Genomic DNA, 13,436 nt, shown 5'->3' with positions numbered 1-13,436 from the left:
GCCTCCCGGGTTCACGCTATTCTCCCGCCTCAGCCTCCTGAGTAGCTGGGACTACAGGCGCCCACCACCATGACTGGCTAATTTTTTTGTATTTTTAGCAGAGACGGGGTTTCACCGTGTTAGCCAGGATGGTCTCGATCTCCTAACCTTGTGATCCGCCCACCTCGGCCTCCCAAAGTGCTGGGATTACAGGTGTGGTGAGCCACCGTGCCCGGCCCCCTAAGGCCCTCTTTCTAGCACTGTACCTACCAAATCACATTCAAATCTTCTTAGTATATATTTGTCTCCTGCCCTAGTTTGTCCAGTCTTTGAGGGCAGGGATCACTTTATTCTCCATACCTAGCAGAGAGCCTGGCACACTGGGTTCTCAATAAATGCTGACTGAATCACTATCCTTTTCTTCACCATAAAACTACCATACCGGGCTGGGCGCAGTGGCTCACATCTGTAATCCCAGCACTTTGGGAGGCCGAGGCAGGTGGATCACGAGGTCAGGAGTTTGAGACCAACATAGTGAAACCCCATCTCTATTAAAAATACAAAAATTAGCCAGGTGTGGTGGCGGGTGCCTGTAGTCCCAGCTACTCTAGAGGCTGAGGCAGGAGAATTGCATGAACCCGGGAGGCGGAGGTTACAGTGAGCCAAAATCACGCCATTGCACTCCAGCCTGGGTGACAGAGCGAGACTCTGCCTCAAAAAAAAAAAAAAAAAAAAAAACTACCATACCTACCATCATCCCTTCTCCCCTTCATGCCTCAGCCCACCCTCAAGCTCCCAGCGAGCTCCTGGACCTTTCTGCTGCACTGCACACCTGCTTACATGCTGCACCTCAAAGCGCCACTCTCTAGATTTCCAGGTGTGATGGTTAATCCTAGGTAACAACTTGTCTGGATTGAGGGATGCCTAGACAGCTGGTGAAGCGCTGTTCCTGGGTGTGTCTGTGAGGGTGTTGCCAGAGGAGGCTGACATTTGTCAGTGGACTAGGAGAGGAAGACCCACCTCCATATGGGTGGGCACTATCCAGTTGGCTGCCAGCGTGGCTGGCACAAAGCAGGCGGAAGAAGGGGGACCAGCAGCTTGCTGAGTCCGCGTGCTGGCTCTGTTCTGTGTTATGCCGGACACTTGGCCTCCTCTCCCCTTGCCCTTGCACATCAGACTGCAGGTTCTTTGGCCTTTAGACTCTGAGACTTGCACCTCTCAGGGGCTCTCAGGCCTTGGGCCTCAGACTGAGAGCTGCACTGTTGGCTTCCCTGGTTTTAAGGCTGGCGGACTTGGACTGAATTATGCTACCAGCTTCTCTCTTAACTCAGCTTGCCGATGGCCTATCATGGGATTTCACCTTGTAATCGTGTGAGGCAATTCTCCCTAATAAACTTATATGTGTGTGTGTGTATATATATACATACATATATATATATATATATACACACACACTATCAGTTCCGTCCCTCTGGAGAACGCTAACACACCAGGCCTCCACGCTCCCCAGTGTCTCTAACCACCATTCTGGTTTTTTGCTGCCTCCTTCTCTACCCCAGTGGAAGATCGCTCTGGGATCCTCTTCTCATTCTCTAAGCACTCCCTAAGCATTCTCATCAGCTTCAGGCTAAACTTCCAAATCAGTGTCATCAACCCTGATCTCTTTCCAAGGTTCCCAATTCAGACTTCCAACTGCCCCCTGAATAATCCCACTGAGATGCACTCACAGATGCTCACACTTCCAGTCCCACACTGCTCTGCCTTCTAGATGGCTGGTTAACAGCATCCCTGCACAGCTGGCTTCCCAAGCTGGGAATCCAGCCCCCTCTCTCCCACCACACTTGTCATTGTTTTAGTTTAGGCCCTCATCACCTGTCTCACCGTCTCATGTGGTTGTTCATAAAGTCTGTTTCTCTTGGCCAGGTGCGGTGGTTTAAGCCTCTAATCCCAGCACTTTGGGAGGCCGAGGCGGGCGGATCACCTGAGGTCAGGAGTTCAAGACCAGCCTGGCCTGCCGGGCGCGGTGGCTCACGCTTGTAATCCCAGCACTTTGGGAGGCTGAGGCGGGCGGATCACGAGGTCAGGAGATCGAGACCACGGTGAAACCCCGTCTCTACTAAAAATACAAAAAATTAGCCGGGCGTGGTGGCGGGCGCCTGTAGTCCCAGCTACTCGGAGAGGCTGAGGCAGGAGAATGGCATGAACCCGGGAGGCGGAGCTTGCAGTGAGCCGAGATTGCGCCACTGCACTCCAGCCTGGGTGACAGAGCAAGACTCCGTCTCAAAAAAAAAAAAAAAAAAAAAAAAAGACCAGCCTGGCCAACATGGCAAAACCCTGTCTCTACTAAAAATACAAAAATTAGCCAGGTGTGGTGGTGTGCCCCTGCAGTCCCAGCTACTCAGGAGGCTGAGGCGGGAGAATCACTTGAACCCAGGAGGCAGAGGTTGTAGTGAGCCGTTTACGCCACTGCACTCCAGCCTAGGTGACAGAGCGAGACTCTGTCTCTCAAAAAAAAAAAAAAAAGTCTGTTTCTCTAGAAAAACACACACACACAAAACTTTGAGTAAACAATATACGCACGTAGTAAAAAAAATTCAGATTATTTTTGAAATACAACAAAATCTCCTATCGCTACAGGCAACTAGCTGTTTCTTGGGTATTCCTTTAACGATATCCCATGTATATATAACAAGCAAAAATTGTGTGTATCTCATAAAAGCTTTTACTGACAAAGACACACAGACACACACACACACACACAGAGGTTGAAACTTTCAGGGAGAGAGCTGACCACGTGGTCTGGAGGATCACTGTGCCTACTGGGTAGTGCCTTGCCTGGCAGAACCACCTCATTTTATAATTTCACAATAAGCTCTTGCTATCCCTGGATCCCATCAGCCATGAACTCTCAAAGCGGACCATCTAACTCTGCCCACTGCCTTGATGCCCCTTGCCTCTGGCACGTATCTGGCGAATGGCAACACACGCTTACCACGCAAACACCCTCTCTTCTTTGCGGCCTCCTTGGCTACTAACAGTTATTACAGAACCTCTGCCTCCCCGGAGCACTCTGGTCACCCCTGTTTCCAATTATCTCCCTTTTTCCCCTAATTAAGGTGAAAGAATAATGCAACATTAAAAGATGTTTTAAAGCAAATCCCAACAACCTCAAGTGATTTTCATTCTGTATCCACTTTCTGTAAATGTTATATAACCATAATCAGAGCACACACACCCTTTTAAGACTGCTTTCTATGTGTGGAAGAGTCTACTTCTCAGACTTCCAGAACCTTAAAAGTAGAAGAACTAAGTCTTTTTTTTTTTTTTTTTTTTTTTTTTGAGACAGGGTCTCACTCTGTCACCCAAGCTGGAGTGCAGTGGCCCAATCTTGGCTCACTGTAGCCTGCCCCTCCCAGGCTCAAGTGATCCTCCCACCTCAGCCTCCCAGTAGCTGAGACTATAGGCATGTACCATCACACCCAGCTAATTTTTATTTTTTTTTTTTGTAGAGATGAGGTCTTGCCTTGTTGCCCAGGATGATCTCAAACTCCTGGGGGCAGGCAATCCTCCCGCCTCAGCCTTCTAAAGTGCTGGGATGACAGGCATGAGCCACCGTGAGCGGCCAAGAACTAAGTCTTAACGGACTGTCTTTGCATCTTGGTACCCAAAATAAAGCCTGAAATACAGGAGGGCTTGGATCCCCATTTGTCAGACCCTACTTGGGAAAACACTGAAGAGGTGAGCAGCATGTCCAGCATCAATACAAGTATAATTTCCTGCAAACAAATGAAGTATGCCACCTGCCATACAGCCATCAGGGAAAGGAATTGGACCTTCATGTTCCAGGAATAGTCCAAGGAGGGGGAAGGGAGAGAACAACTGTAAAGTTCTCATAAAGCCTCACACTCACCCTGGATGAATTATTTAACCTTTCTGGGTCTCAATAAAATTAAAACAAGAGCACCTACTCGATAATCAAATATCTAAGAACGGTCCTAGGCAATGGCTGGCCCAGAGCATGCACTTAGTGAACGCTAGTGGCCCTTCTCATCTGGAGGCCAGGGGTCCGCTGTTACGTTGAGCAGAAGAGCCAATCGCATAAGCAAAAGAAACGCTGACACTTGCCAAACCTAGGAATAACCCCGCGACGATGGCCTGGCCAAAGACCACACCATTTAAGGGCTCTCTTGTTTGAGCTTTGCCTACTGGGTAATGGCTTCTCTGAGAGAACAAGCTCTTCCTATGATTTTACATCAAAGTGCTGCTATCTCTGGATCTGGTCAGTCATAAGTCTGAACTTCCCCAGGAAACGTGTTCTAAGTAGAAGCAAAGGTTTCTGTGACCTTCTGAGAACAAATGCCAAGCCTGCTGGTGCAAAGCAAGTGGGAATGAGGCCCTGGGGTTGGAACTATAATGAACTGGAAGTCCAGATGGAGGACACTGCACTTCCAGGCCAAGTGGCTAGTTTTATCAGAGTCCGAGAGTGCCAGCTAATCTTATCACAACTCTATCGTGTAAACAAAACTGTCCCAAACACTGAGAGGCTCAGCAATTCCAGCAAGGTTTCAAGCATTCTTAGGAATGCTGAGGCAACGCCCAGTACCTTAAACTTTTTGGCTCCTAGCATGCTTGTCTTCCCACTGACTTACAAGGCCACATCTTTTCTTTCTTTCTTTCTCCCGCACATTTGTTTTTTTTTTTTTAGAGACGGAGTCTTGTTCTGTTGCCCAGGCTGGAGTGCAGTGGTGCAATCTCGGCTCACTGCAATCTCCACTTCCCAGGTTCAAGCAATTCTCCTGCCTCAGTCTCCCAAGTAGCTGGGATTACAGGTGCCAGCTACCACACCCAGCTAACTTTTATATTTTTAGTAGAGACAGAGCTTAACCATGTTGGCCAGGCTGGTCTCCAACTCTTGACCTCAGGTGATCTGCCCACCTCAGCCTCCCAAAAAGTGCTGGGATTACAGGCCTGAGCCACTGTGCCTGTCCAGCTAATTTTTAAACTTTTTGTAGAGATGGGGTCTCACTATGTTGCCCAGGCTGGTCTTTAACTCCTGGGCTCAGGCGATCCTCCCAACTCAGCCTCCCAAACTGTTGGGATTATAGGTGTGAGCCACCACACCTGGCCTGACAAAGTTTTAATAACTGCTTTAAATTTTTAAAAAAATTTATTTTAACTAATTATTTTGATTCTCCTTTAGAATTCTTGTCAGTTGATACCAACATCTGGGTCCTCTTGGGGTTGATCTTTGTTGATTGCCTTTTTTTTTTTTTTTGAGATGGAGTCTTGCTCTGTCACCCAGGCTTGAGTGCAGTGGCTCGATCTCAGCTCACTGCAAGCTCCGGCTCCCAGGTTCATGCCATTCTCCTGCCTCAGCCTCCTGAGCAGCTGGAACTATATGCGCCCGCCACCACGCCCGGCTAATTTTTTGTATTTTTAGCAGAGACGGGGTTTCACCGTGTTAGCCAGGATGGTCTTGATCTGCTGACCTCATGATCCGCCCGCCTCGGCCTCCCAAAGTGCTGGAATTACAGGCGTGAGCCACTGCGCCGGGCCCACTGATTGCCTTTTTTTGTGAACACAGATCATATTTTCCTGTTTTGTAAAAATATATTTTAAAATTTTCATTCCTTTTTTTTTTTTTTTTTTTTAAGTCAGTCTTGCTCTGTTGCCCAGGCTGGAGTGGTGATGCGATCTCAGCTCACTGCAACCTCCACTTCCTGGGTTCAAACAATTCTTGTGCCTCAGCCTCCTGAGCCTCCCGGGTACCACCATGCCTAGCTAATTTTTTTGTATTTTTAGTAGAGAAGGGCTTTTGCTATGTTGGCCAGGCTGGTCTCAAACTCCTGTCCTCAAGTGATCGGCCTGCCTCAGCCTCCCAAAGTGCTGTGCTGGGATTACAGGCATGAGTCACCATGCCCAGCCCATTTCTTGTGTCTAAGAATTTTGGATTACATCCTGGACATTGTAGACGATGTGTTGTAGACTCTGGATTCTGTTATGTTCTTGAGAGTTTGGTGTTTTGTTTCTGTTAACAAGCAGTTAATCACAGCTGAACTCAAACTCCAAACCTAGCTTCCCTGAGGCAAGCATCAGCTGAAATCAGTAATGATCTTTTAAACTTGGCTAAGTTGCTTGGAATGTGCCCCACGTTTGTCTAGTGCAGAGGTTTAGGCAGACTTTTTAAAATAATAGCTTAATGGGCCAGGTGTGGTGGCTCACACCTGTAATCCCAGCACTTTTGGAGGCCAAGGTGGGCGGATCACTTGAGGCCAGGAATTCGAGACTAGCCTGGCCAACACTGTCTCTACTAAAAAAGTACAAAAATTAGCTGGGTGTGGTGGTGCACACCTGTAATCCCAGCTACTTGAGAGGCTGAGGCACAAGAATCGCTTGAATCAGGGAGGTGGAGGTTAAAGTGAGCCAAAATCGCACCACTGCACTCCAGTCTGGGTGACAGAGTGAGACTCCATCTCAAAACAACAACAAAAACAGCTTAATGGAGATAATTCACATGCCATACAATTCTCTATCTCTCTCTATTTATTTGAGACAGGGTCACACTCTCATTGCCCAGGCTGGAGTGAAGCGGTGCAATCACAGCTCACTGCAGCCTTGACTTCTTCGGCTCAGCCAATCCTCCTGCCCCAGCCTCCCAAGTGGCTGGGATACAGGTGTGCACCACCACGCCCAGCTAATTTTATAATTTTCTGTTGAGATGAGGGCTCATCATACTGCCCAGGCTGGTCTCAAACAAACTACTGGGCTCAAGCGATCTTCCTGCTTCAGCCTCAATGTGAGCCACCGCACCCACCCCAATTCACTTTTTTAAAGTGTGCAATTCAGGGTTAGGTTAGTCACAAGGTTGTGCAAATATCACCACTATCTAATTTTAGAACATTTTCACCAACTCTCCTTAAAACCTTATACTCATTAGCAGTCATTCCCCACCCCCTTCTCCTCTCAGTCACTGGCAGCCATTATTCTAATTTCATATTTGTACATTTGCCTATTCTAGGCATTTCATATAAATAGAATTGTACACTCTGTGACCTTATGTGACTGGCTTCTTTCACTTAGCATGTTTCCAAAGGTCACCAATGTCACAGCATGTATCGGTAACTTCATTCCTTTTTATGGTTAAATAACATTCCATTGTATGGATAGATCTGGTTTTTAATCCACTCATCTATTGAAGAATTTGTGAAGAATTTGGAACCCCTTCTCTGGGGCTATCTTCTTTCCATCATGGGCTTTTTAATGCCTCATGACAAGGCATTTAACAAAACCAATAAACAGGCGAGTTGCAGTGTCTCATGCCTGTAATCCCAACACCTTGGGAGGCCAAGTACAAAGGACTGCTTGAGCCCAGGAGTTTGAGACCAGACTTGTCAACATAGCCAGGCTCTATCTCTACCAAAAATAAAAAGTACCCAGGTGTGCAGCCAGGCATGGTGGCTCACGCCTGTAATCCCAGCACTTTGGGAGGCCAAGGCAGGCGGATCATGAGGTCAAGAGGTCGAGATCAGCCTGGCCAACACGGTGAAACCCCATCTCTACTAAAAATACAAAAAAAAAATTAGCTGGGCATGGTGGTGCATGCCTGTAGTCCCAGCTACTCAAGAGGCTGAGGCAGGAGAATCACTTGAACTCGGGAGGCGGAGGTCGCAGTGAGTCGAGATCACGCCATTGCACTCCAGCCTGGCGACAGAGCGAGACTACGTCTCAAAAGAAAAAAAAAAAGTACCCAGGTGTGGTGGTGGACTCCTGTAGTCCCAGCTTTCAGGAGGCTGAGGCAGGAGGATCTCTTGAGGCCTGGAGTTCAAGACCAGCCTGAGAAACACAGCAAGACCCCAACTCTTTAAAAAAAAAAAAAAAAAAAAAAAAACAGAGAAAGAGAAACAGAAAATACTGGTGACATAATTTAGGCTTCTGGATAGAGTCCCATCTGAAACTGACTTACTCCAGGACTCTTCAGCTAGAGTCTGTGAGGAAAAAGCCAAACCTTCTCCTCTGCTGTCACAATGTACAATAATCAACACGGAAGATTTCTGTGGCCAAATGTGTGGAGATTTCTCCCCAACAATCAATCAATCCACCGAGTCTGCAGTGGATACACGCTGGATGTCCTCTAATTCAGTTTATTTCCAACACTATCCACCTGGACAGAGTGTCAAACCCCACAGGTTGAGGGCTCAGTCCCACGAGCATGTCCCCCCCAACTCTCAATGCCAGTCACAGCTCCCAGTTGCTTCATTTGTGCTTCTGACCAACTGACTATAAATCAAGGTTTCCATGACTTCCTCCTTGGGTTCCACTAATTTGCAGGAGCAGCTCTCAGCACTCAGGGAAACACTTAGGTTTACTGGCTTATTATAAAGGATGTCACAATGGATACAGATGAAGGAAGAAGTGCACAGGGCAAAGCACGTGGGAAGGAGCGAGGAGCTTCCATGCCCTCCCTGGGCACATTACCCTCCAGGAAGCTCCAAACTGGGATACAGACCAGATATATATTTTACAATATCATAGAGTCAACAAACACCCCTTTCACGCTTAGGCTAGTCAGAATAGCTTTTTGTTACCTGCAACTGAGTAGCTTGACTAATAACTTTCATTAAGCACGGTCTGAAGAGATAGCCAATTCTGAGGGACAAAGGCTGCAGGGTAGAAGCATATGTTAACCACTAATACCCAGCCTAAAATTGCTGGCCCTTTTACTATAATAGCATCCAAGGCCTCAAATAAACAAATCCAAATATCCTACACTTAAGCCACTCTAAGATTAATCCTACAGGGCTTAAAACAGTAAGAGCTTTGTTCTGGGTCAAAGGGAAAGAGGAACCTAATACCTGACACTCAGATCCCACACTCTCAATCCAGTCACTAGCAATGAGAATCTGCAAACTGGGTGCAGTGGCTCATGACCGTAATCCCAGCATTTTGGGAGGCCGAAATGGGAGGATCACTTGAGGTCAGGAGTTCAGGACCAGCCTGGGCAACACACGGAGGCCCTGTCTCTACAAAAACAAAATAAAATAATTAGCTGGGAAGGGTGGTGCACATGTGTAGTCCTGGCTACTCAGGAGGCTATGGCAGGAGGATCACTTGAGCCCAGGAGTTTGGGAATAGTGAGCTATAATGGCACCACTGCGCTCCAGCCTGTGTGACAGAGTAAGACCTTGTTTCTAAAAAAAAACATAAGTAGGTTGGGTGCAATGGCTCACACCAGTAATCCCAGCACTTTGGGAGGCCAAGGCCGACAGATCAACTAAGATCAGGAGTTCAAGACCAGCCTGGCCAACATGGTAAAACTCTGTCTCTACTAAAAATACAAAATTAATCGGGTGTGGTGGCGCACGCCTGTAATCACAGCTACTCGGAGGGCTGAGGCAGGAGAATCGCTTGAAACTGGAAGGTGGAGGTTGCAGTGAGCTGAGATTGCACCATTGCACTCCAGCCTGGGCAACAAAGAGCGAAACTCCATCTCAAAACAAACAAACAAACAAACAAAAAATTAGCCAAGCATGGTGGTGCATGCTTGTAATCCCCGCTACTCAGGAGGCTGAGGCAGGAGAATCGCTTGAACCCGGGAGGCAGAGGGTGCAGTGAGCCGACATTGCACCACTATACTCCGGCCTGGGTGACAAAGCGAGACTCCATCTCAAAAATAAATAAATAAATAAATAGAATCTATATTCATCAACTGGTTAAAGAGACATTAAGAAGAGAATTTTTTTCGTTCATGCCTCTGTATTGCAACTTATGCCAGTGTTTCTCATTTAAACCTCACAGCAATCCTATAAAATAGATAACAGAATGGTAAGTATAGTGAAGAAACTAAAGTTCAGATAGATTATGCTAGGTAACTCAGGAAAAATAGGTAGTTGAGCTGGGGCTGCAAGGCTGCAAGTTCTAAAACCCATGCTCTTCCTCTGAATTCCAAGTTGTGTCACGTCTTCAGCATATTCAATAGTAAAAGAGATCACAGAAGTGGAAGCTGCCAATCCACCATTAGGCTATTATGACAACACTCAAAGTATCACCAGTAAAATGATGACTGAAGCAACTGAAAAACAAAGCTAGGGAAATGTGATGGTTAACTTCCTGTGTCAAACTGACTGGGCTAGGGGATTCCCAGATAGCTGGTGAAACACTTTTGAGTGTGTCTGTGAGTTTCCAGAGGGTTTGCTTTCCTGGGCTTCCAGCTTGCAGATGGCAAATCTCGGGACTTCTCAGCCTCTATAATAGTGTGACCCAATCCATCACAATAAATCTCTTTCAATATAGCTATACAGTTGACCCTTGAACAATGCAAGTGTTAATTGTGCAGGTCCACTTATATGTGGATTTTCTTCCACCTCTAGGACTCTTTTTTTTGAGACAGGATCTTGCTCTGTCATCCAGGCTGGAGTGCAGTGGCACGATCTTGGCTCACTGCAGCATCCACCTCTGGGGTTTAAGTGATTATTGTGCCTCAGCCTCCCAAGTAGCTGGGATTACAGGTGCGCACCACCACGCCCAGCTAATTTTTTTTTTAATTTTTTTTTTTTTTTTTTTTTTTTAGAAGAGACTGGATTTCACCACGTTGCTCCGGCTGGTCTCAAACTCCTGAGCTCAGGCAATCTGCCCCCCTTGGCCTCCCAAAGTGCTAGGATTACAGGAATGAGCCACCGCGCCTGGCCGGTATTTATATTTAAAATGTGAAACTGGGATTGTGGTGGCTCATGCCTGTAATTCCAGCATTTGGGGAGGCTTTGGTTAAGAGGACTGCTTAAGCCCAGGAGTTCGAGGCTGCAGTGAGCTGTGATAGCACCACTATTCTCCAGTCTGAGCAACAGAGAACGTGTCTCTAATGAAAAAAAATGTGAGATGATGCCTAGGTTAGAATCAGCAGAGGAGAAGTCAGAGAGCAGAGCCAAAGGAAGAGAACGTTCAGCAAGCCAAATGAAAACAGTGTTTCAAGAAGGGGCAGTGATCCACAGCATCAAATGCTGCTACAGGACTGAGACCTCACTTAACAATGAATTTGGCCACCTAGAGATCACTGGTGGCTTTGACAATAAGCCTTTTCAGTGGAGTGGTGGAGACCAAAGCCTGACTAGAGGCTCAAGGGTTCAAGACTTGGAGAAGAAAAGGCATTAGTGAGGGTAGACTAAGACCTCTGGCTGCAAACCGGAGCCGAGGAGGTAACTGGAGGATAGCGAGGGTGAAGGAAGCTGTTTTGTTGGTCTTAAGACGGGCATTTTTTGGCCGGGCGCGGGGGCTCACATCTATACTCCCCACACTTTGGGAGGCCGAGGCGGGAGGTTGAGCCAACGAGTTCGAGACCAGCCTGGGCAAACGACGAACTGTTAGTGTATCTTTTTAAAAACTATATATATATAATTTTTGTGCAAATCATAAAATAAGTGCTGGAGTTCGGGGCCCTTCCTCTGTCCGCATCTTCGTGACCCCGGTCCGAGTATCCCACCTGGAAGTTGCGTCCGTACCGAGCACAGCGTGTCGCGGTTTCCCACCTTCGCCCGGGATGGAAGCACGCACGCGCAGACCTCGAGCGGCCGGGCGCAGGGCCCGCCCTCCCCGAGCCCCGCCCCCGCCCCCACCCCCACCCCCACCCCCACCCCCCCCTCCCCCCCCCCCCCACCCCCACCCCCCACGTACCCCGCCCCCTCCCGCCCAGAGCGCGTGCGCACCGCCCCTAGAGCGCTGCCTCAGGGAGGCCGGGAGCCGCGGCGCGGAGGGAGGACTCAGCCCTTCGCTCCCGCGTTTCGCCGGAGGTCTCAGGCCACGGCCCGTCCCCACCTACCGCGTCTCGGACAAAACAAGCTCGTCGGGCTGGAAACTGCGACGAGGGGAGCAGGCGCGTTCCTCGAACGCTTTTTCGGAGTCTGCGGATGATCACGGACCTGCGTTCGAAGATTGGCGGCACGTCGAGAACCGCACACGCTTTTTTCCTTTTATGAGCGTAGTCGCGCGCGGAGGACCTTGCACGCATGCGTAATCGTTCCTCTGTGACGTGACCCGCTGCCCCCCTGGGAAATGTAGTTTTCACTTGGCACACCGCTCCGGCTCTTGACGGAACCCTAATTTAACCAACCAAAGTGCTTGTGCGTTTTCAGCGTTTTCTCCCATTTGTTTAAAATAAAATGCAATAAATAAATAATAAATAAAAAGTAAAACTTGAAAGCGAACAGATTGCTGCTTGCTGGAGGTGGGTGGGCGCAGGGGTAATACGAAAACTGTACTTTCTGCGCAATTTTGTTGTGAACCTAAAAATGCCCTAAAAAATAAAGTCTGTTGTTAAAAAATTAATTAAAAACAGGCCGGGCGCGGTGGCTCACGCCTGTAATCCCAACACATTGGGGTGCTGAGGCGGGCGGATCACCTGAGTTCAGGAGTTCGAGACCAGCCTGGCCAACATGGTGAAACCCCGTCTCTACTAAAAAATACAAAAATTAGCCGGGCGTGGTGGCGGGTGCCTGTAATCCCAGATACTTGGGAGGCTGAGGCTGGAGAATCGCTTGAATTCAGGAGGCGGAGGTTATAGTGACCGGAGATTGCACCATTGCACTCTAGCCTGGGTGACAAGAGGGAAACTCCAACTCCATCTCAAAACAAAAAACAAAAAAAACCAAGCAGATCTTTAGACCCAGAAATCGCACTTTTAGGGAGACTTCTCAGGAAAGTACTAAGGATATGGATGTGCAATGGACGTGTAGCCTCGATGTATTTATCGAAGGCCATCATGGTATCTTAAAGTTTCTTACATAACCCTACAAATGTCTGTAATTATTTGTTATTTGATAAACTTGCAAGTCCTATGAGATTAGGATCATCTTGTGTTCACCTGTGTATTCCTAGTACCGAGCACAGTGCCTGGCCATCACGTTTCTTTTTCTTTTTTTTTCTCTTTCAGACAGGGTCTCACTCTGTTGTCCAGGTTGGAGTGCAGTGATGCCATCAGGGCTCCTGAGTAGCTAGGACTACAAGCACACACCAGCACATTCTGCTGATTTTTAAAAATTTTTTGGTAGAGATGGGGGTCTTGCTATGTTGCGTAGGCTGGTCTTGAGTTCCTGGGCTCAAGCGATCCTCCTGCCTCAGCCTCCCAAAGTGCTGGGATTACAGGCATGAGCCACCACGCTCAGTGAAAGGGTGACTCTGTAGGCTGAGACTCAGACCACACCACACCACACCGGCTGCAGTCAAGAGATCTTTATCGCAGGAGTCCGAAGGAGAGCCGAAGCGGAAGAAGAAAGAGAGCGAGGGCTCTGCAGCCTCCCTCTTTTATGCCTAGGGACGTTACGTGGGGGTCGCTGGTTGGCTGAGGGGCTGGGTCTAGGCTGAGGCGGGAAGGCGTGACCTCTGATTGGCTCCTTTTGGCGGGCCTGTGTTGGGGAGGAAGAAGAACCCGGAACCAGCGCCATTAGGATGCTCCTGTTACCTAACACTCA

At 48.2% G+C, this 13,436-nt stretch overlaps 1 protein-coding gene across 4 annotated transcripts in view; it reads right to left on the bottom strand.

Moving 5' to 3' along the window:
- The window catches only part of SGF29 (SAGA complex associated factor 29), a 77,208-nt gene extending 65,241 nt beyond the window's left edge, over positions 1-11,967 (bottom strand). For 2 of the 4 annotated variants that reach the window (XM_032155808.2, XM_032155805.2), the window contains exon 1: positions 11,789-11,967. The gene's annotated coding sequence lies outside the window, so the exon portion shown is untranslated. Of the gene's footprint in view, positions 1-11,452; positions 11,520-11,788 lie in introns of those variants that run through there. The other 2 variants (XM_032155806.2, XM_058440884.1) reach the window with 2 other exon arrangements.
- Positions 11,968-13,436: the final 1,469 nt, after the last annotated feature.

The sequence above is a fragment of the Hylobates moloch genome, unplaced genomic scaffold (genome assembly GCF_009828535.3).
Source record: "Hylobates moloch isolate HMO894 unplaced genomic scaffold, HMol_V3 SCAFFOLD_6, whole genome shotgun sequence".
Taxonomy (NCBI): domain Eukaryota; kingdom Metazoa; phylum Chordata; class Mammalia; order Primates; family Hylobatidae; genus Hylobates; species Hylobates moloch.
This window is presented reverse-complemented; position numbering and strand designations above follow the sequence as displayed.